This window comes from Lissotriton helveticus, chromosome 3_1 (assembly GCF_964261635.1).
Source record: "Lissotriton helveticus chromosome 3_1, aLisHel1.1, whole genome shotgun sequence".
Taxonomy (NCBI): domain Eukaryota; kingdom Metazoa; phylum Chordata; class Amphibia; order Caudata; family Salamandridae; genus Lissotriton; species Lissotriton helveticus.
The window spans coordinates 330,605,390-330,619,992 of NC_136061.1; the positions used below are offsets into that span (position 1 = coordinate 330,605,390).

General features: G+C 41.3%; 1 protein-coding gene across 3 annotated transcripts in view; it reads left to right on the top strand.

The window, feature by feature from the left end:
* The window catches only part of CTNS (cystinosin, lysosomal cystine transporter), a 385,893-nt gene that overhangs the window by 34,459 nt on the left and 336,831 nt on the right, over positions 1-14,603 (top strand). Inside the window, exon 2 of one of the 3 annotated variants that reach the window (XM_078679945.1) lies at positions 11,164-11,324. The exons of the other annotated variants lie outside the window; for them this stretch is intronic. The gene's annotated coding sequence lies outside the window, so the exon portion shown is untranslated. The remainder of the gene's footprint in view (positions 1-11,163; positions 11,325-14,603) is intronic. 3 annotated transcript variants of the gene reach the window in all.

Here is a 14,603-nt window from a genome sequence, read left to right on the forward strand (position 1 = left end):
AATCTGTGGTGACCAGTCTTCTGGGGAGCTTTTTCGCGATCAACGAAAACATTTAAAAAACCCTTCTGAAAAGAAAATGGATGCAGACCTTAAAACCAGCATCGGTCCTGGCTATGCCAGTTAACAGCAAGTCAATGGTTTGCGATCAGAGGTCAGTGGAAAGATACATTAGGTTCCTGAATATCTGAGAAACATCCACCTTGGATTGATGAGCACTGACGATTGTAAAGAAGGGATATCAGGAAGAGTTTATCTCCCTTCTGATAGAATCTGGGATCATGACTACAATCTGCTTTAGGGGCCAATAGAAGAGGGCAGCCTTGGAAGAAAGTGATTATTCCACTACCAGACGATCATAAAGGTAAAGGTATTTACTCAATTGCGTTTCTTGTTCCCAAAATAAACAGAGGATTGAGACACTGAACAAATATGTGAAATAGATTGCCTTCTAAATGGAAACCCTCCAAACGTTATTCCTTGGATTTAGAAAGATTGTGTTATGGTGACCCTGGGCTTAATGGATGTGTACCTGCATGTTCTAATTTTGGAGGAGTATCTGAGCTTTTGTATCCAAAATCATCATTGGAAATTCAGAGTTTTTCCCTCAGAGTATTTAGGAGGATTGTTCTCCTCTTCATTTACAAGGAATCCCAATTTTTCCGTCCTATTTAGATTGGTTGATCCGTGCAAGATAGAAGGAAGAACTGATGCAGCATTTAGATCTGACCATAATTACTGTACGTCAACACAGTTTCCTGCTAAATATCCTGAAGTGCCAGCTAGGTCCTTAAAAAATGTTTGCTTTCATTAAAGCAAAGGCCAACATGGACTTGAGCAATATCTTCCTATTGATGGACAGAGCAATTAATCTTTAGTGTTTTCTAAATACTCTGTTCAAGTTCTGGAGACCTTGTCTTGCAGATCTATGGAAATCCAGGGACACAAGTAACATGAGTGTTCATGCTGCACTTCATGCTGCACGGGGTGAGATTACTTCTTTGGTCTTTACTCCGGCACTTCCACAGACACTAATCTTCTGTATCCCTGAACATGGAGGACATTATCCCAGTGATATCAGGAATCGAATCACAGTTACAGTGGTGGTGGCTCAAGAGAATCTTAGTGAGGGGACGCTGATGTCTTCTAAATTTACCAAAGGTTCTGACTACAAATGCTATTACAAAAGGGTGGGGTGCAACACTGGGAAACCTTTCAGTGCAGGCAAGAAGGTTTCTGGTGGATGACAGATTGGAAGTAGCTAACAGCTGATCTTCATTTACAGCAATACTGGTATTAGTCATATGTCTTGGAAAGCTCCAAACACACTGTGACAGTCGCCTATGTAAATCATCAAGGCAGCTCCTGGTCTCTGAACTACATAGCTTGCTCTCTATGGTTGTAGGCGAGAAGCGCATCCACTATCAATATCAGCAGTTCACATCAAGGTCCTGGAAAATATGGAGGCACATCACCTCAACAGAATCTTCTCATCATCACAAAACCTAACATTATTCAGATCTGCGTTCCAGAAGATTTGCAGAAAGTATGGGAGCCCTGTCATAGATCTATTTGCCTCCAGGATCAGTCCATTATTCTGATGTTTTGTTCCAGGTACCCAAAGCGAGGGGCATTGAAAGTGGATGCTCTCTTGTTGAAATGGCCAAAAAAGCTACAAGGTGCTTTTCCTCTGATGCCTTTGTTTCCTAGTTTATTGTTGAATTTTCAGGTGTAATAGTGGGGGTTCCGTTCGGCCACACAAGTTGTGGTTTCCTTTGCTCAAGAAAATAGCTCTTGAACCTTCACGGGTTCTTCCTTGCCATCTTGCCTGAAACCTGTCAGTATACTTCTTCCTATAAAAATCACCATCTCAGTTTGTCGGTTGAATGATTCTGTTTACCGTAAAAAGGTATGTCACAGCCCTCATTTGGTAGAAGCAGTCCCAGGGAAAACCTTCAACTCTGAAGTCATATTTTGGGTCCTGGAAAAAAACTTTGGCCCACATGCATCAAAGCAAAAAACGGTCGTAAACGGGCAGATTATCAGAATCTACACCTTTGTGACCGGTATTTTTGCATTTGGGATGCATCATCCCAAATGCAAAAATTGCAATTTAAGTAATCTCTAAATTGCGATTACTTAAATTGCAGTTGCATTTAAGGAATCTCAAATTGAGGTTCCCTAAATGCAATGCATTATAGTAAAAAAAAAGAGCGATTTCGCTAATAGGGGGAGCAAATTACCATGAAGTTGAACTTCATGGTAATTTGCAAAAACTTTGAAAAATGCACTTCAGTGCGTTTTTCAAAGTTCCATTTTACACATACACATGCCCTTGGGGCATGTGTGTGTGCAAGATGTACTCATATGCAAGTTTTAGGGGTGCAACAGGGTGTCCTTTTGACACCCTGGCACCCTTGAAATTGCATTCTCAATTTGCAATTCTCTAATTGAGAATCGCAAATTGAGAATGTCTTCCCATTCATTCCTATGGGCCTCTAGGCCCATAGGAATGAATGGTGCGGTTTTCCTTAATTGCGATTCACAATTTGTGAGTCGCAATTAAGGAATATTTAGAAATCTCTAATTTTTTGCGGTTTCTACATGCATAGCCTTTTGCTATTCCTTATTAGTGAATCCTTATTTTTCGCTAATAAGGAATAGCAAATGGGAATGTTGATGCATGTGCCAGTTCTCTGTCTTGGTCTGTCCCTTCTATTCTTCTGTTTCCTTTAGATGGGTTTCATGAGAGTCTATCTCTTTCTACTCTTAAATTGCAATTGTTTTTCACTCTTAAATTGCAATGGTTTTCAATTACAGCTTTTCTTGAAGATGACAAATCCTTGCAGGAAGCAGAAGTTATGGTTTCACCGCTGTTTACGAGTTTCTCTATTTTAAGACCTTTATCACGTCGTTTCGTTCCTATCTAGGACCCTCCGTTAATTATGAAAAGCTTGCAGGCCTATTCTTGCAGCCGTTAGATACAGCTGATTTAACATTTCTTGCTTTTCAAGTGTGTTTTTGGTGAGAATCACCTCTGTATGTAGCTTAGGGGATCTCATTGCGTCATCCATTCTTAAGGTTTCTAGATGAAGCAGTGGTACTGAAACCTGACCCTTGTTTTCAACTTAAAGTGAATTCTAAATATCAGCCTCTTAAAGAAATCAATCCTCCACCTTTTTCCCTTCTCCCTCCTCTGATGAAGAGAGATTGTTGAACTTATTGGATGTAAAACTTGCATTATCGATTTATCTTAAAAGATCCAACGAGTGGAGATAAAATGTTTGTTACCTTTAAGTTGCCAGGTAAAGTTAGGAACGCTTATAAAATGACCATTAACCAATAAATGGAAAAAAATATTATGCCTATTCATTCAAGGAGGGAGAATGTTCAAGGGTGCTCAACCATGCGTGTTCATGTCCAGGGCGGAATTGTACGGAGTGTCATTGGGCGAGATCTGTAGAGTTGGGACTTTCTGATCACACTTATATTTCACATTATCATCTATAGAACGTTCTTGATCGAAATAATTTTGTTTCGGGGGTATTGCAATCCACACTGAATTAATTATGGCCCTTTCATTATTCCGATTCTTGTGGCTGTTATTTTTCAGTAACTATATTTACAATTAAATCACTGGGTGGTGATTTATATTGTGATTATGGATCTTTTATGTTTATGCTTTGTGTATTATGCCAAAGGCCTTACGGCTTTGGCATTCGAGAGTTAGAAGGAATGGCCCAGTTACTTACCTGTAATCTTCATTACTTTTAGTCCAACTTTTCCTCATCCCAGTCATTACGACTCACCAAGTTTTCCCAAATTCTAGTCCTTTGACAGAGTTTGAGACTATAGTAAGTGGTGAGAAATGCTAGGCATTGTGTAAGACCCAGCTGAGGGTGGGTAGGGTTATGTGAAGTATTCCTGTTTTGTTTCCTCTCTCTGAGAATGGGTACAAACCTCATGGAGTAATGATTGGTAAGAGATGAATTGGACTAAGGGTAATGATTATTACCTTAAGTAATTCGGTCATTAGGATCAGGATCTGCTAAGCCACATTTGACAAAATACATTTTTGGGGCCATCTGTGGTAAGGAGAGACACACCCCAACCCAAAGATGCTGTAAGCATATCCCAAATGTTTCTAAAATGTGATTATTTCCAAAGGAGACCATGGGAACTCTTAATAAGTTCAAGATCAATCAACTGATACCACAACCTAGACCTTTGGAGCTGATGGTGATGCAATGTTACTTTTTCGTTCGCATTTTTTTAACATACTAATGTATAACACATATTATCATGTATTTCATTTATTCAAATATAATTGTATTGTTATTGTTAGAATTCTGTGTGGAGGTCACTGCTGTTGCACTTTAACAAATTGGATGGCGATTCTGAGCACCTTTGTGAGAAGGAAGTTGAAGAAGAATCCTCTCTTGTGTAATATCTATGAAGGCCACGGTGAAAGAAAAATTCTGTGTTGTATTATCCTTGAGGAGTGGGCTAACACCAGACACATTGTGAACGTTAATTGTGATTGGTTCTTTCTCTGTGGGACCCGGAGGAGTTGCATCTTGCTGCTGACCTTCATGGTTGAATTGTGCATTCTAGTATAGATAGTTAGACTTCCTTCTGTCTATCCTTGTAGGTGGGTATCCCTTCCCACTTGAGAAAGTACCGAATAAGGACTGCCTTGCTGACCCTTGTACTTGGCAAAGAGAGGCTGTATTGTCTGCTGGATTTCACGTGCCGCACATTGTGATAGCGAAGAGAGAACTGTGCCTGTCATTCCTGGTTATGAGAAAAGTCACTACCAAGCCCCAGATTAAACACGTGACTCCAAGGGTCAGTCAGCTGATCCTCTGGAACCTGCACCAGGGCCATCAAAGCTGAAGAAGCTCAACTCGAGAAGTCACTGGCCACTCCAGCAGAATCACCCGACTGCCACTGGGTGATCTAAGAGACTGATCCTTGACTGCCAAAAGTTGCACCCGTGTTAGACAAACCTGGGAGTGTCATCTGAGTCCAGATTGGTCACCACAGGGACATCAGCCCCCACCAAAGGACATCTCTGAGACCGCTGCTGTGGATGGAGACCGGTAGTCCATCGCAACTGACCTTCTACTGTTTCACATTTAGCTTCTTCTGGTCTATGGAGGTCATGCTTTAAAGTTTGGAACTGGACTGGAAAATGCTTTGGTGGCTAGGCTACTGTCCAAATACTTCTTATTGGCCCCCCAGATCTCTATCCTGTCAGATTTGGTCTCCCAAGTCGGGCCGGATCAGTTAAACACAACTCTTACAAACTTTTCAAAAGTTTACAAACTTTACAGTTACAATGCTTGTTTGCGGTTAAACCGTGATCTAAGAAAGTTTTCTTTAAAAATCTGTATCTCTTGAGCCCTCCAGTGGGTTTTGCTCCTCTTGGTCTCTAAAACTTCATATAAATAAAATCTATTTTTAGGTCCAGCCTGGGCAGCGCGTGCGCTGCTCTGCGAGGCATGCTGAATTCAGGTATGAACTTGAAGCTACGCCCATAATTTTCACTGGCTTGTTTCATTGTCCTTTGTAAACTGTAGCTTTTCTCAGGTCTATAGGCTTAGTAGTCTCTCCTTAGTACTGCCTTGTCTCATCTTGTAACCTTACATAATGACTGGCCCTCTTACTTGTGTTGTTACTCTGTAGGCTTTAATTACAGCCTCCGAGCACTATTTCTTTAAATGGTTTCCAACTGCCTGCTATTGCAGGCAAGACATGCTCTCTCCTAAAGCATTTTTTTTTATAGCATGGCACACCACTGTGGCGGCCATGCCTTTGTTTTATTTTAATGCAAAAACAACAGTTGGTGGACAGAATGCAGAACAATGTCATACATTCACCCCAGTACAGAGATCTGGGCCTTAATCCATCGTTTTTTTGCTCACCATGCCATTTCAGTTTGAACCCAGGCATATGCAAATCAGTCTTGACCCTGTGACCCATGGGAACAGTACAGCCCGAACTGCCAAGCCAGGTCCTCCCTGGACTGGAAACAAGGATCCCAGGACCGGTTTCCGGCTTTCAGCCCTCATCAGCCAGGATTGCTTTATTCCAGTGGCAAGGAGAGCACGGGATTCATGTCTGAGGCACCAAACGTAGCTGCATGTTTTTTTCCTATTTATTCACTTTTTTTTGTTTTGTTTAGAAGCGCCCCATGCCACTGTTTTAGGTAAATTGAGGCGGCACCCATTTGTTTAGATGAGCCGCGTCTAAAGAAAGGTCCACGCCAGCTATTAAAGTGAAACTGTGACAACCTGACAAACAAATGCATTTTTTTGTAAAAGGGCCCCATACCGCGCTGTTCGTTTTAATGGCAGTCAAATAAATTTCTTTTGACACTTCTCTTCTAAATAAAGGGACATGGCCTCCATTAACGTAAAACCCAGTATGGAGTGCTTTTGCAAAAAAAAGTTGTTGCACTGATACAGGTCTCGTGTTTGCAAGTGTATAAGCTATTGCCATTTACAATGCCAATAGCTCAAATTCTCGTAAATGCGAGACCTATTGCATTGCACATGCTTGTTATAAAGTGGTGTTGGATTTACTTTCGTGTTGTGTGACTTTCTTATTTTGTCATTACTGTCAAATGCTTTACACTAGTTCCTTTATTTAAACCTTACTACTCTACATTATAGCTACCCAGGGTTGAACTTAAGGTTTTACAAATGATCCTGACTGGAACCAAGTCAGTGTTTGCGAGTGTATTACACGATAAGGTCACAGAACTAAACCATATAGTACACCCAAATCCTCACACTAATTATAGAGTTAATTTCTGTAGCAAGCACATTTCTTCTAATTCTGACTGAAACCTTCATTTGGTTCTATTTAGGATATTATATTTGCCAGTGCTTTAAATGGGCTGTATTCATATCAGCTGAGTACTGGCACTTTTGGATTCTCCCCCTTTAAATACTGGAACTTCTCCTGAGACAATGAGAGTATCGGCATTCCTAGAGGCAGCAGGACAGGTACCGTGGAACAGCCGATTGAGCAGCAGTGCAGATAGTGCCCTGCTGTGAAAAACTAAAAGGCTGTCAAGCTGAAGTGAGGAGAGCGAGTGGAACCGGGCAGAGCCAATGCCGAATAATCAGAAACTCATCTTTTTTTGTTTTTGCAGTTTTATAAAGCCCTTCTAACTCGGCGCAATGGCATTGAAGTATTAGAGCTATACATGAGCAACGACTCTGTTAGACAAGGTCAGATGCATTTTTGGGGGGCACGAGGAGACTAAGTGATGTACTAAGAATCACAGGATGTTAAGCAGGCTTTAAACCTGATTCTTCCACGATTTTTGATTCGCTCTCCAGGCAGATTTTTAATTGCCCATTGAATGAATGATTATTAAATGTCTATTTTTTGGATGCTAAAGGGGCAAGAGGTGCCGTGCCATGCAGGCGACTGTACAAGCCCCAGACAGGTGGTCAGTCAGCAGGCATATTATTGTCTCTTCTTGTTCCAACAGCACTCTTTGAGAACAAGGCCCTCCAGTAATGACCGCACCCGCCCAGTCCAAGTAGCTCCGCTTCTGAGCGAGATTGCGACTGCCCAAAAATGATGCAGGCCATCTCATGCCCTTAATACAAGAATGGTAGCAAAGAGTGGACTCGTGGTGAAAGAAACAAATCATACACCTACATCCAAACAAGTTATGCCATCTTTGGAGTTGTGGATTGATGTGTTGTGACAATGTTCTCTGAGGGCTCACCTCAAAATAAAATAGCAGTTTTGAAATCTAGGCTCCATGATGGATGTGTTAGCTGTTTATGTATGTGGGCGTGGGGACAGGAGTATATGCGCTCAAATGTTAGTCAGGGAAGAGTGGTTCACACCCACTATTGCAGCCACGCGATGTCTCTGTGAACTGGAGGCAGCAGTGGACACATAGTTGCAACCTGGTGATTTTGCCAGACTCGGGTGAAAGACATATACCCTGCTTGCAAAAGATAAAGAGCCTGTGGGCATTGGAGAAAGCAGGCAGTACTGATTACTCCTGGGGAGAGAGCATAATGTTGGGGGTGAGTCAGGCATGGATTCCGTCTAGTAAACAGGCAGTGAATAATAAACAGATCACTTGGACACTGAGACCGAGGGCATGCATAATATCAGACAGATTATGAGAGGCAGAAATAGTTATGCACGAAAACACACAGAATTAAGTAGGTTGAGAGAGAGGAGTGTCAAAAATGACTGACTCTTATGTCACATACTGACTTTGCTCCTTATACCTAGTGTGATGATGCCTAGGTGTAAACCTCCTGACAATTTTTTTGTCTTGTTCAGGCCCTTGCGCAAACACTTTTTTTTTGTTTAAAAACTGTTGATTTAACATAGCTCCTCACACCATAAGCGAGCGTACTCCCAGTAATTATGCACTAAATTTGAAGTAATACATTTGAAAGGATGACCTCAAACCTTAAAGGGGCCAGCCAATGCAGAGAAAAATACTGTTCTCTTTACCTAGTCCTTCGTCTCTAACAATCACCAATAATAAAGGTTTCTTGAATGCTTTTATGATGAGGTCTGTTGTAACAAATCTTTAATTACATTTAGTGAAAAACAATGCAGTATTTTCATCTCTGTGTAGTATTATAGCCAGCTTCTTTTTTTATTCTCTTAGTAAGTCAGATGATTGTGCACTCTTTTGTTTATGTTACATTGTTTTGCGAGAGAGAGTAAGAGGATGCTCTGTTGTCAGCTCCTTGCCTATGAAACTATTTTCTGAAATTCAAAATGTGTTTCCAGTGTGTACACGTTTTATCCTGTTGCATCACTTGGCATCACTAAGTACTTACAATGTGTTGGACTAGACTCTATTTGCCTTGCACATCTTGTATTTACCTTATGCAAGCTCTTCCTGCATTGTCCACACACCTACCACGCTTGCTTTACTCAACTTCTCCTCACCCGTACCTCCTTGTCCTCACATGACTCACTCTGCACTCTACTCACCCACCCTATATTTGCGTTGCGAACCCTTTCTTACAACACACAAGCTGTGCTTATCTTTTCCACTCTACACTTACCCATTAGGTTTGCTTTACTCAGCCAGAATTGAAATGTAAACTATATTAACTGTGACTATCATACATTGGAATACTCTACAAATGGCAGAAATATCTCTGTATGACCATGCACAATTCCAGACCAAGACAATTTCCATCCTATTAAATGCTTGCCTCCTAACCCTGACCCTAAACTGCCTTTCGCCGCACCCCAAACTTCTCACCATCCCGCCTACTGCTTAATTTGGCGAGTAGCTGCACTTATTGTTTCCATTTAAAGCACAGATATTTGCTCACACCTGCTGTTTATGAATTTCCCCAGCTTTGCCGGCTACTTTAGCTTAGCATTAGGGAGTTTTCCTTTAGGGGAACAGGATCTGATATAATTTGCCTATTTTACCTTTAAATAATGTAACTTCGTATTTGCCTTTAGACTTGCCTGGACTATAATTTATGACTAAGGTGATTGGATATGCAATTGTAACGTTACTAATGTGTTAATAAACCTTCATGGCTTGGCAAATCTACTCTTCTTCGTCGTTACTGTGGGGCAAATTAAGCTTCACTGTCATTGAGATGTTATTAAATGAGGTGATTCTAGCCGAAGATCAAGATAAAAACTCATCCAAGTAGGTATTGAGGAGTTGAGAATCCTCACTGTGCAAACACCATCCTTTCATCCCACTATCACTGATAACAGACAAACTTACAATTACCCAACTTAGTGGTACTTTATTGACCTTGAAAGGGTAAAAGGCTAACCGGACTTGCTAGGATTGAAATCTGTCACTGACTCACCGTAAATTGCACACATATTTTTGCAGACTAAGCTTAACTCACCAGAATCATGAATAATTCACATGTAACATTAAGGGAGTGAATAAGTGATTCTCCAATATTTCCATGGACCAATGCATTTTCTTGAATCAATATATCCAATTTGAAAATTCAGTAACAAGTAACACATAAATGAAGGATGGCAGAAAAAAAAGCAAACAACTATGCAGATAATAAGGAGTTGCAAAGCTGTATCATATCAGAATCCCCAACAATTCACTGGAAAAGTTATATTAAAGAACATTATTGTCTAAATTACATTATAAAACCCAAAAGCATGTGATTCAGACCATTAATGGTTATAGCCCACATCAAAACATTAACATACCAAGCAAAAACATACGAAAATAATAATCAGCGACTGTCTAAGAAGACTTTAATTTTTATTATGTACCTAACTATGATGTCACCATAACCAAAACTTTATTAATTAGTTTTTAGGGTCGTATATGAATAAATAATCTGAGGTTGAAGTGGGTGGGATCTGAGGGGCATGACATGCCCAAACATTTTACATTTGAAAAAAATAGTTCCCCTATCTGTTGCTTGAATGAAATGTAAATGTGTGCATTTGGTTAATCTGCACATGTTAGGCTGATTGACAGCCGGTAGTTGCTTTGAATGATCAAGTCATTTGAAGAGCATTCTACTTGAGAGTAATAAAGTAACCTGATGAGCTGTGGAGTGTATGCTTTTAATTGACACATATAAAAAATATTAGCACTAGGTGCAGTCTGCATATTACTCAGATCTATTGGGCAATTACTACACACTTTATCTTAAACCTAAACCTTTTGTTCACTTTGTGGCAGCTATCTAGTACAGTGTGTAATGCCATATATATTCACAGCTCTCTCTGTCATAGGCTGGGACTTCATAACACATACAAATCCACAGGTCACCATTCCCCACTGCACCAATCAGAATTAAATGATGTGCCTCTGTTTACACACACACCACACCTGCAGAGTTCGTATAACCCAATAGAGGTTTCACAACATAAAGAGCACCTCTTACTGAAGTAGTTTAACTTTTATTTATTTTCCAATTAAGGTTTCTATTATTTTATATGCAGTTTATTGAAGGTGAAATGCCAACAAAATAGTTACTGAATATTTTGGTATTTTTAGCCACGCCTTCGATGCCGCCCCGCGCTCACTGACCCCGCCCCGTTATCCTTACGATCCCTCTTCCCATACATTCGAACACTGGGTTTAATGCGTTGATTTCACGGCTCCTATTCGCTGGATTTAACGCGTTGATTTCACGGCTCCTTTTGCAGTATCCCCTTCGCATGAGAGTCTTCGGTGTCTTCCGGCTCTAGCCCTACAGTCAATCGTCTGCTGTAGTCCTTCCTTTGTTTCTTGAGCCGAATGTCTTTCTCTGATGTCACCGATGGGTGGAGAAAAAGCCCAGGAAGTTGAAGAAGCCGGCTGAGCGCAGGTGAGACTTGAGAGAGAAAAGGAGACAAGTGGCTCGTCATCTGAAAAGGATGCGGGAAGTAGTCGTAGACATTGTGCCAGAGAGGGGAGGAAGGATATATGAAAGATGCACAAGCAGTCGTATGGACTGGGGAAGATGGAGATGGGTGCGCAAGAACACTTTAGGGAAATAGGTCAATAAGTATTCACTTGACTGGAAGGGAGACAATCCAGCCCCTACAAGGGGCTGAGGAACCCGTGAGGTAGGAGGGGGCACAATCCAGTCCCAGCGTGGGAGCAACGAGGGTTACGTTAAGAGAGTTAACTGAAGTCCATGAAAACAAGTACTTGCAAAGCAATCAGTCTCGCATTTGCGATATTTAGAGCTAGTGGCGTTGTAAATGACAATGTCTTTTACCCATGTGTTTTGGTTTGAAGTGGATGTATGTGCTTTGGAGTGGAATTATTTGAATTGTTAGTTGTGGTTATGGAATTGTCTCGTCTGTAGTGGAATTATGTGGGATTGTGACTAGATAGGGGTGAGAACTGCACAGAATAGATAGGAAGATAGAGAGGGCTATGTAGTTTGTGCATGAGGTGGTGAATGAACACCAGACAGAGGAGTAGGAAGAGTGTCCGAGAAAGAAGGGGAGAGCAGGCGACAAATGCATTTGTGTGGTGTGGAATTGTGTGGCATGTAATTGGTTGTGAAATTATGTGGGGTGGTTTGGAGTAGTATTATTAGGGATGGTGCGGGATAGTATTTGGCGGATGTGACCAGAAAAGAAGTTGCAATGACACCTGGGTATTGTCTACTACACTGGTTCCCAGATACAGCTAAAAATAAGGTGACGAGTAAGTTTCAGGACCTTGGCCTGGTATTAGCAAAAAGAGACATCACCAGTCACTGGAAATCAAGAGGAGGCCCTAATACTCAAATGGAAATAAAAAATGGGCAGAATGTTAGGTTGCAAATAGCCTATAAAACAGGGAGCAAAAGAACTCTGGAGATAAGCTAGAGCATGGTCGAAGAGGACCTAACAGGGGAAACCCATGAGGGTGAAAGCTGAATACCACAATTTAGATACCAAGGGATGAGGAACAGGGGAGCAGATACACACCGGTAGTAACTCCTCAGACTGATAAGACGCAAGCTTTGGGCTCATAATGACAGCTAACAAAGCAGATGGATATGCATCCCCGCATTAGGAAGACACGAGACATCCTGTACATGATACGCCTGTGGGGGAGGTGATGAAGAGGGGGGCAAACAGGGATAGATGACAGTGTTAAGTATTTGTTATTATTAAATGTTCAGTTTAAACAAGCGAATTAGGTGGATTGAATGCGTTGTAGCTTGCAGTGCCCTCACTAAAGCGATAGTGGGTGGTAGAGGACTTGAGCTGCTGGCACGATGCACCATCCTACCTTAGACATGTCATTGAAGTTTATTGGAGCGTGCAACTGAATATCCGCATCAAGAAGTATTGTCATAAATTGTTCCGACTTCTACGAATGTATGCTCAAACGCTTAATAAAAACTGTTTACAAAAAAATAGGGTGGGATAGTATTATAAGGTGTGGAATTATGTAACATGTTGCGAATTTGAATGTATTTTGTGTAGTGTAATTCGGATCCCATAGATCAGGACTTTGCAGAGGTTTGCGGAACAGTTCTCAACTTTCCTGTGGGTATTTTAATGACCACAGAACCACAAAAGGCTAAATCATGATGATTTTTAAAATGTAGAAACGTATCATCTCTGAGTGAAATAAATCGCAAAACACAGCACCAGGAAAATAGATGCTATGTGACAGAGACACAATCAATTGTGCACACAAATAGACATGACGACAGAGGACAGCTTGCACAGACACTGCGTCTGAAGCAAGTGTGCACACCAACAAAGATAGGGCAATAGCTGCAGGCACGCAAGCGTGCAGTTTGGATGGCAAACTGTTCAAAAGCTTGGCTGTAAGAACTGTGAATGAGCTTCCTCCATGGCGTGTCTTCAAGAACTTAGGAATCCGCATTAGGCGGAGGTTACTAGACCTTAGTACTCTCTCTTCGATATATGGGGTCAATGTTCTTCAAACACTGCAGGGCAAGTGCAAGACTTGTCAACCCTGTCTGTGGTGAGATGGAGTTAGGGGGTCATCCTCTGGTATTTTCTGCGAAATCAAGGCACACGGGCTGCATTAGGTTATAGCTTGGACAGTGTAAAGACCTTTGATGGCCTGAAAACATGATTTAGTAAAGACAATGATGTAAAGTTCACTGAACAAACTGGCATGTTTCTTTTCTCCTGTGTCTCAGATAAATGCACATCTTGAGCATAGCATGTTAGCTTTCTGGAGTGGTGTAGCCATGAACCTATCTGCCCACAGAGGAGAGGGGTGCATGCCCACAGCCTGAAGAAGCTTTCACACCCGTTACTCAAAATTCAAAGATGCCTGCTAATGTGATCCGCCATCTTGGAATCTCCTTTTCCTTGGCAATTATCTGAAACGCAGAATTACTAATGACAGTTAACAGACATTGGCAACTCTTTATGTTTTCACTGACCAGCTCCCTTTCCTCTACGTATTTGTCAGACCACCCAAGCATCTGCAAGCCTATCGTAGGCGAGGTAGCAGGGCTTTAAGAAACACAGTAGATCCACAAATGTGACAATGACAATTTGGAGTGAAAGATGTAATTATATATCGTATTTTGGGAAAGAAAAGTTTTAAGCTATGTTGCTGGCATTGTACTGCGCACTGGGTGGCACCTACGAAGGTTGATGTAAGAAGAAGTTTTGGGGTTTATTGCGGGCACAGAAGCCACATTTCCTGTCCCTCTACACCTGCTTGTTTGTGTGTTTTTGCTTGTGGCTTGTACTGTGCTGAAACCAGGCAGGGATTCCCAAAGAACCAGCTTTAGTACCTATGCAAGTGTCAGCAATGATGTGAAATTTGAATTGATGGAAATAAAAACGGAATCTTTACCCTATGTACCTAGTGGTTTGTGTATTGTACTGGACGCTGATGCGCCGACACAGAAATAATCAGCAAGCTACCTTTCAACATTTTATTGTTATAAAGCACAAAGGTTTCCGTTTCCCTTTACAATCATGGGGTTTCCTCACCCTTAGTAGTTTGTAGACTTTCTAGCCTCATCAGTAACATGTCCACAAAATGTATGTATATGCTAATCAAGTGCATTTTATGAATTATATTTGAGTTTTAGTAGTTGAGTGGATATGGAAAGGCTTGCTCTTGAATCCCTCTAATGTTCGAACAGGTTGAATTGTGTCCGCCC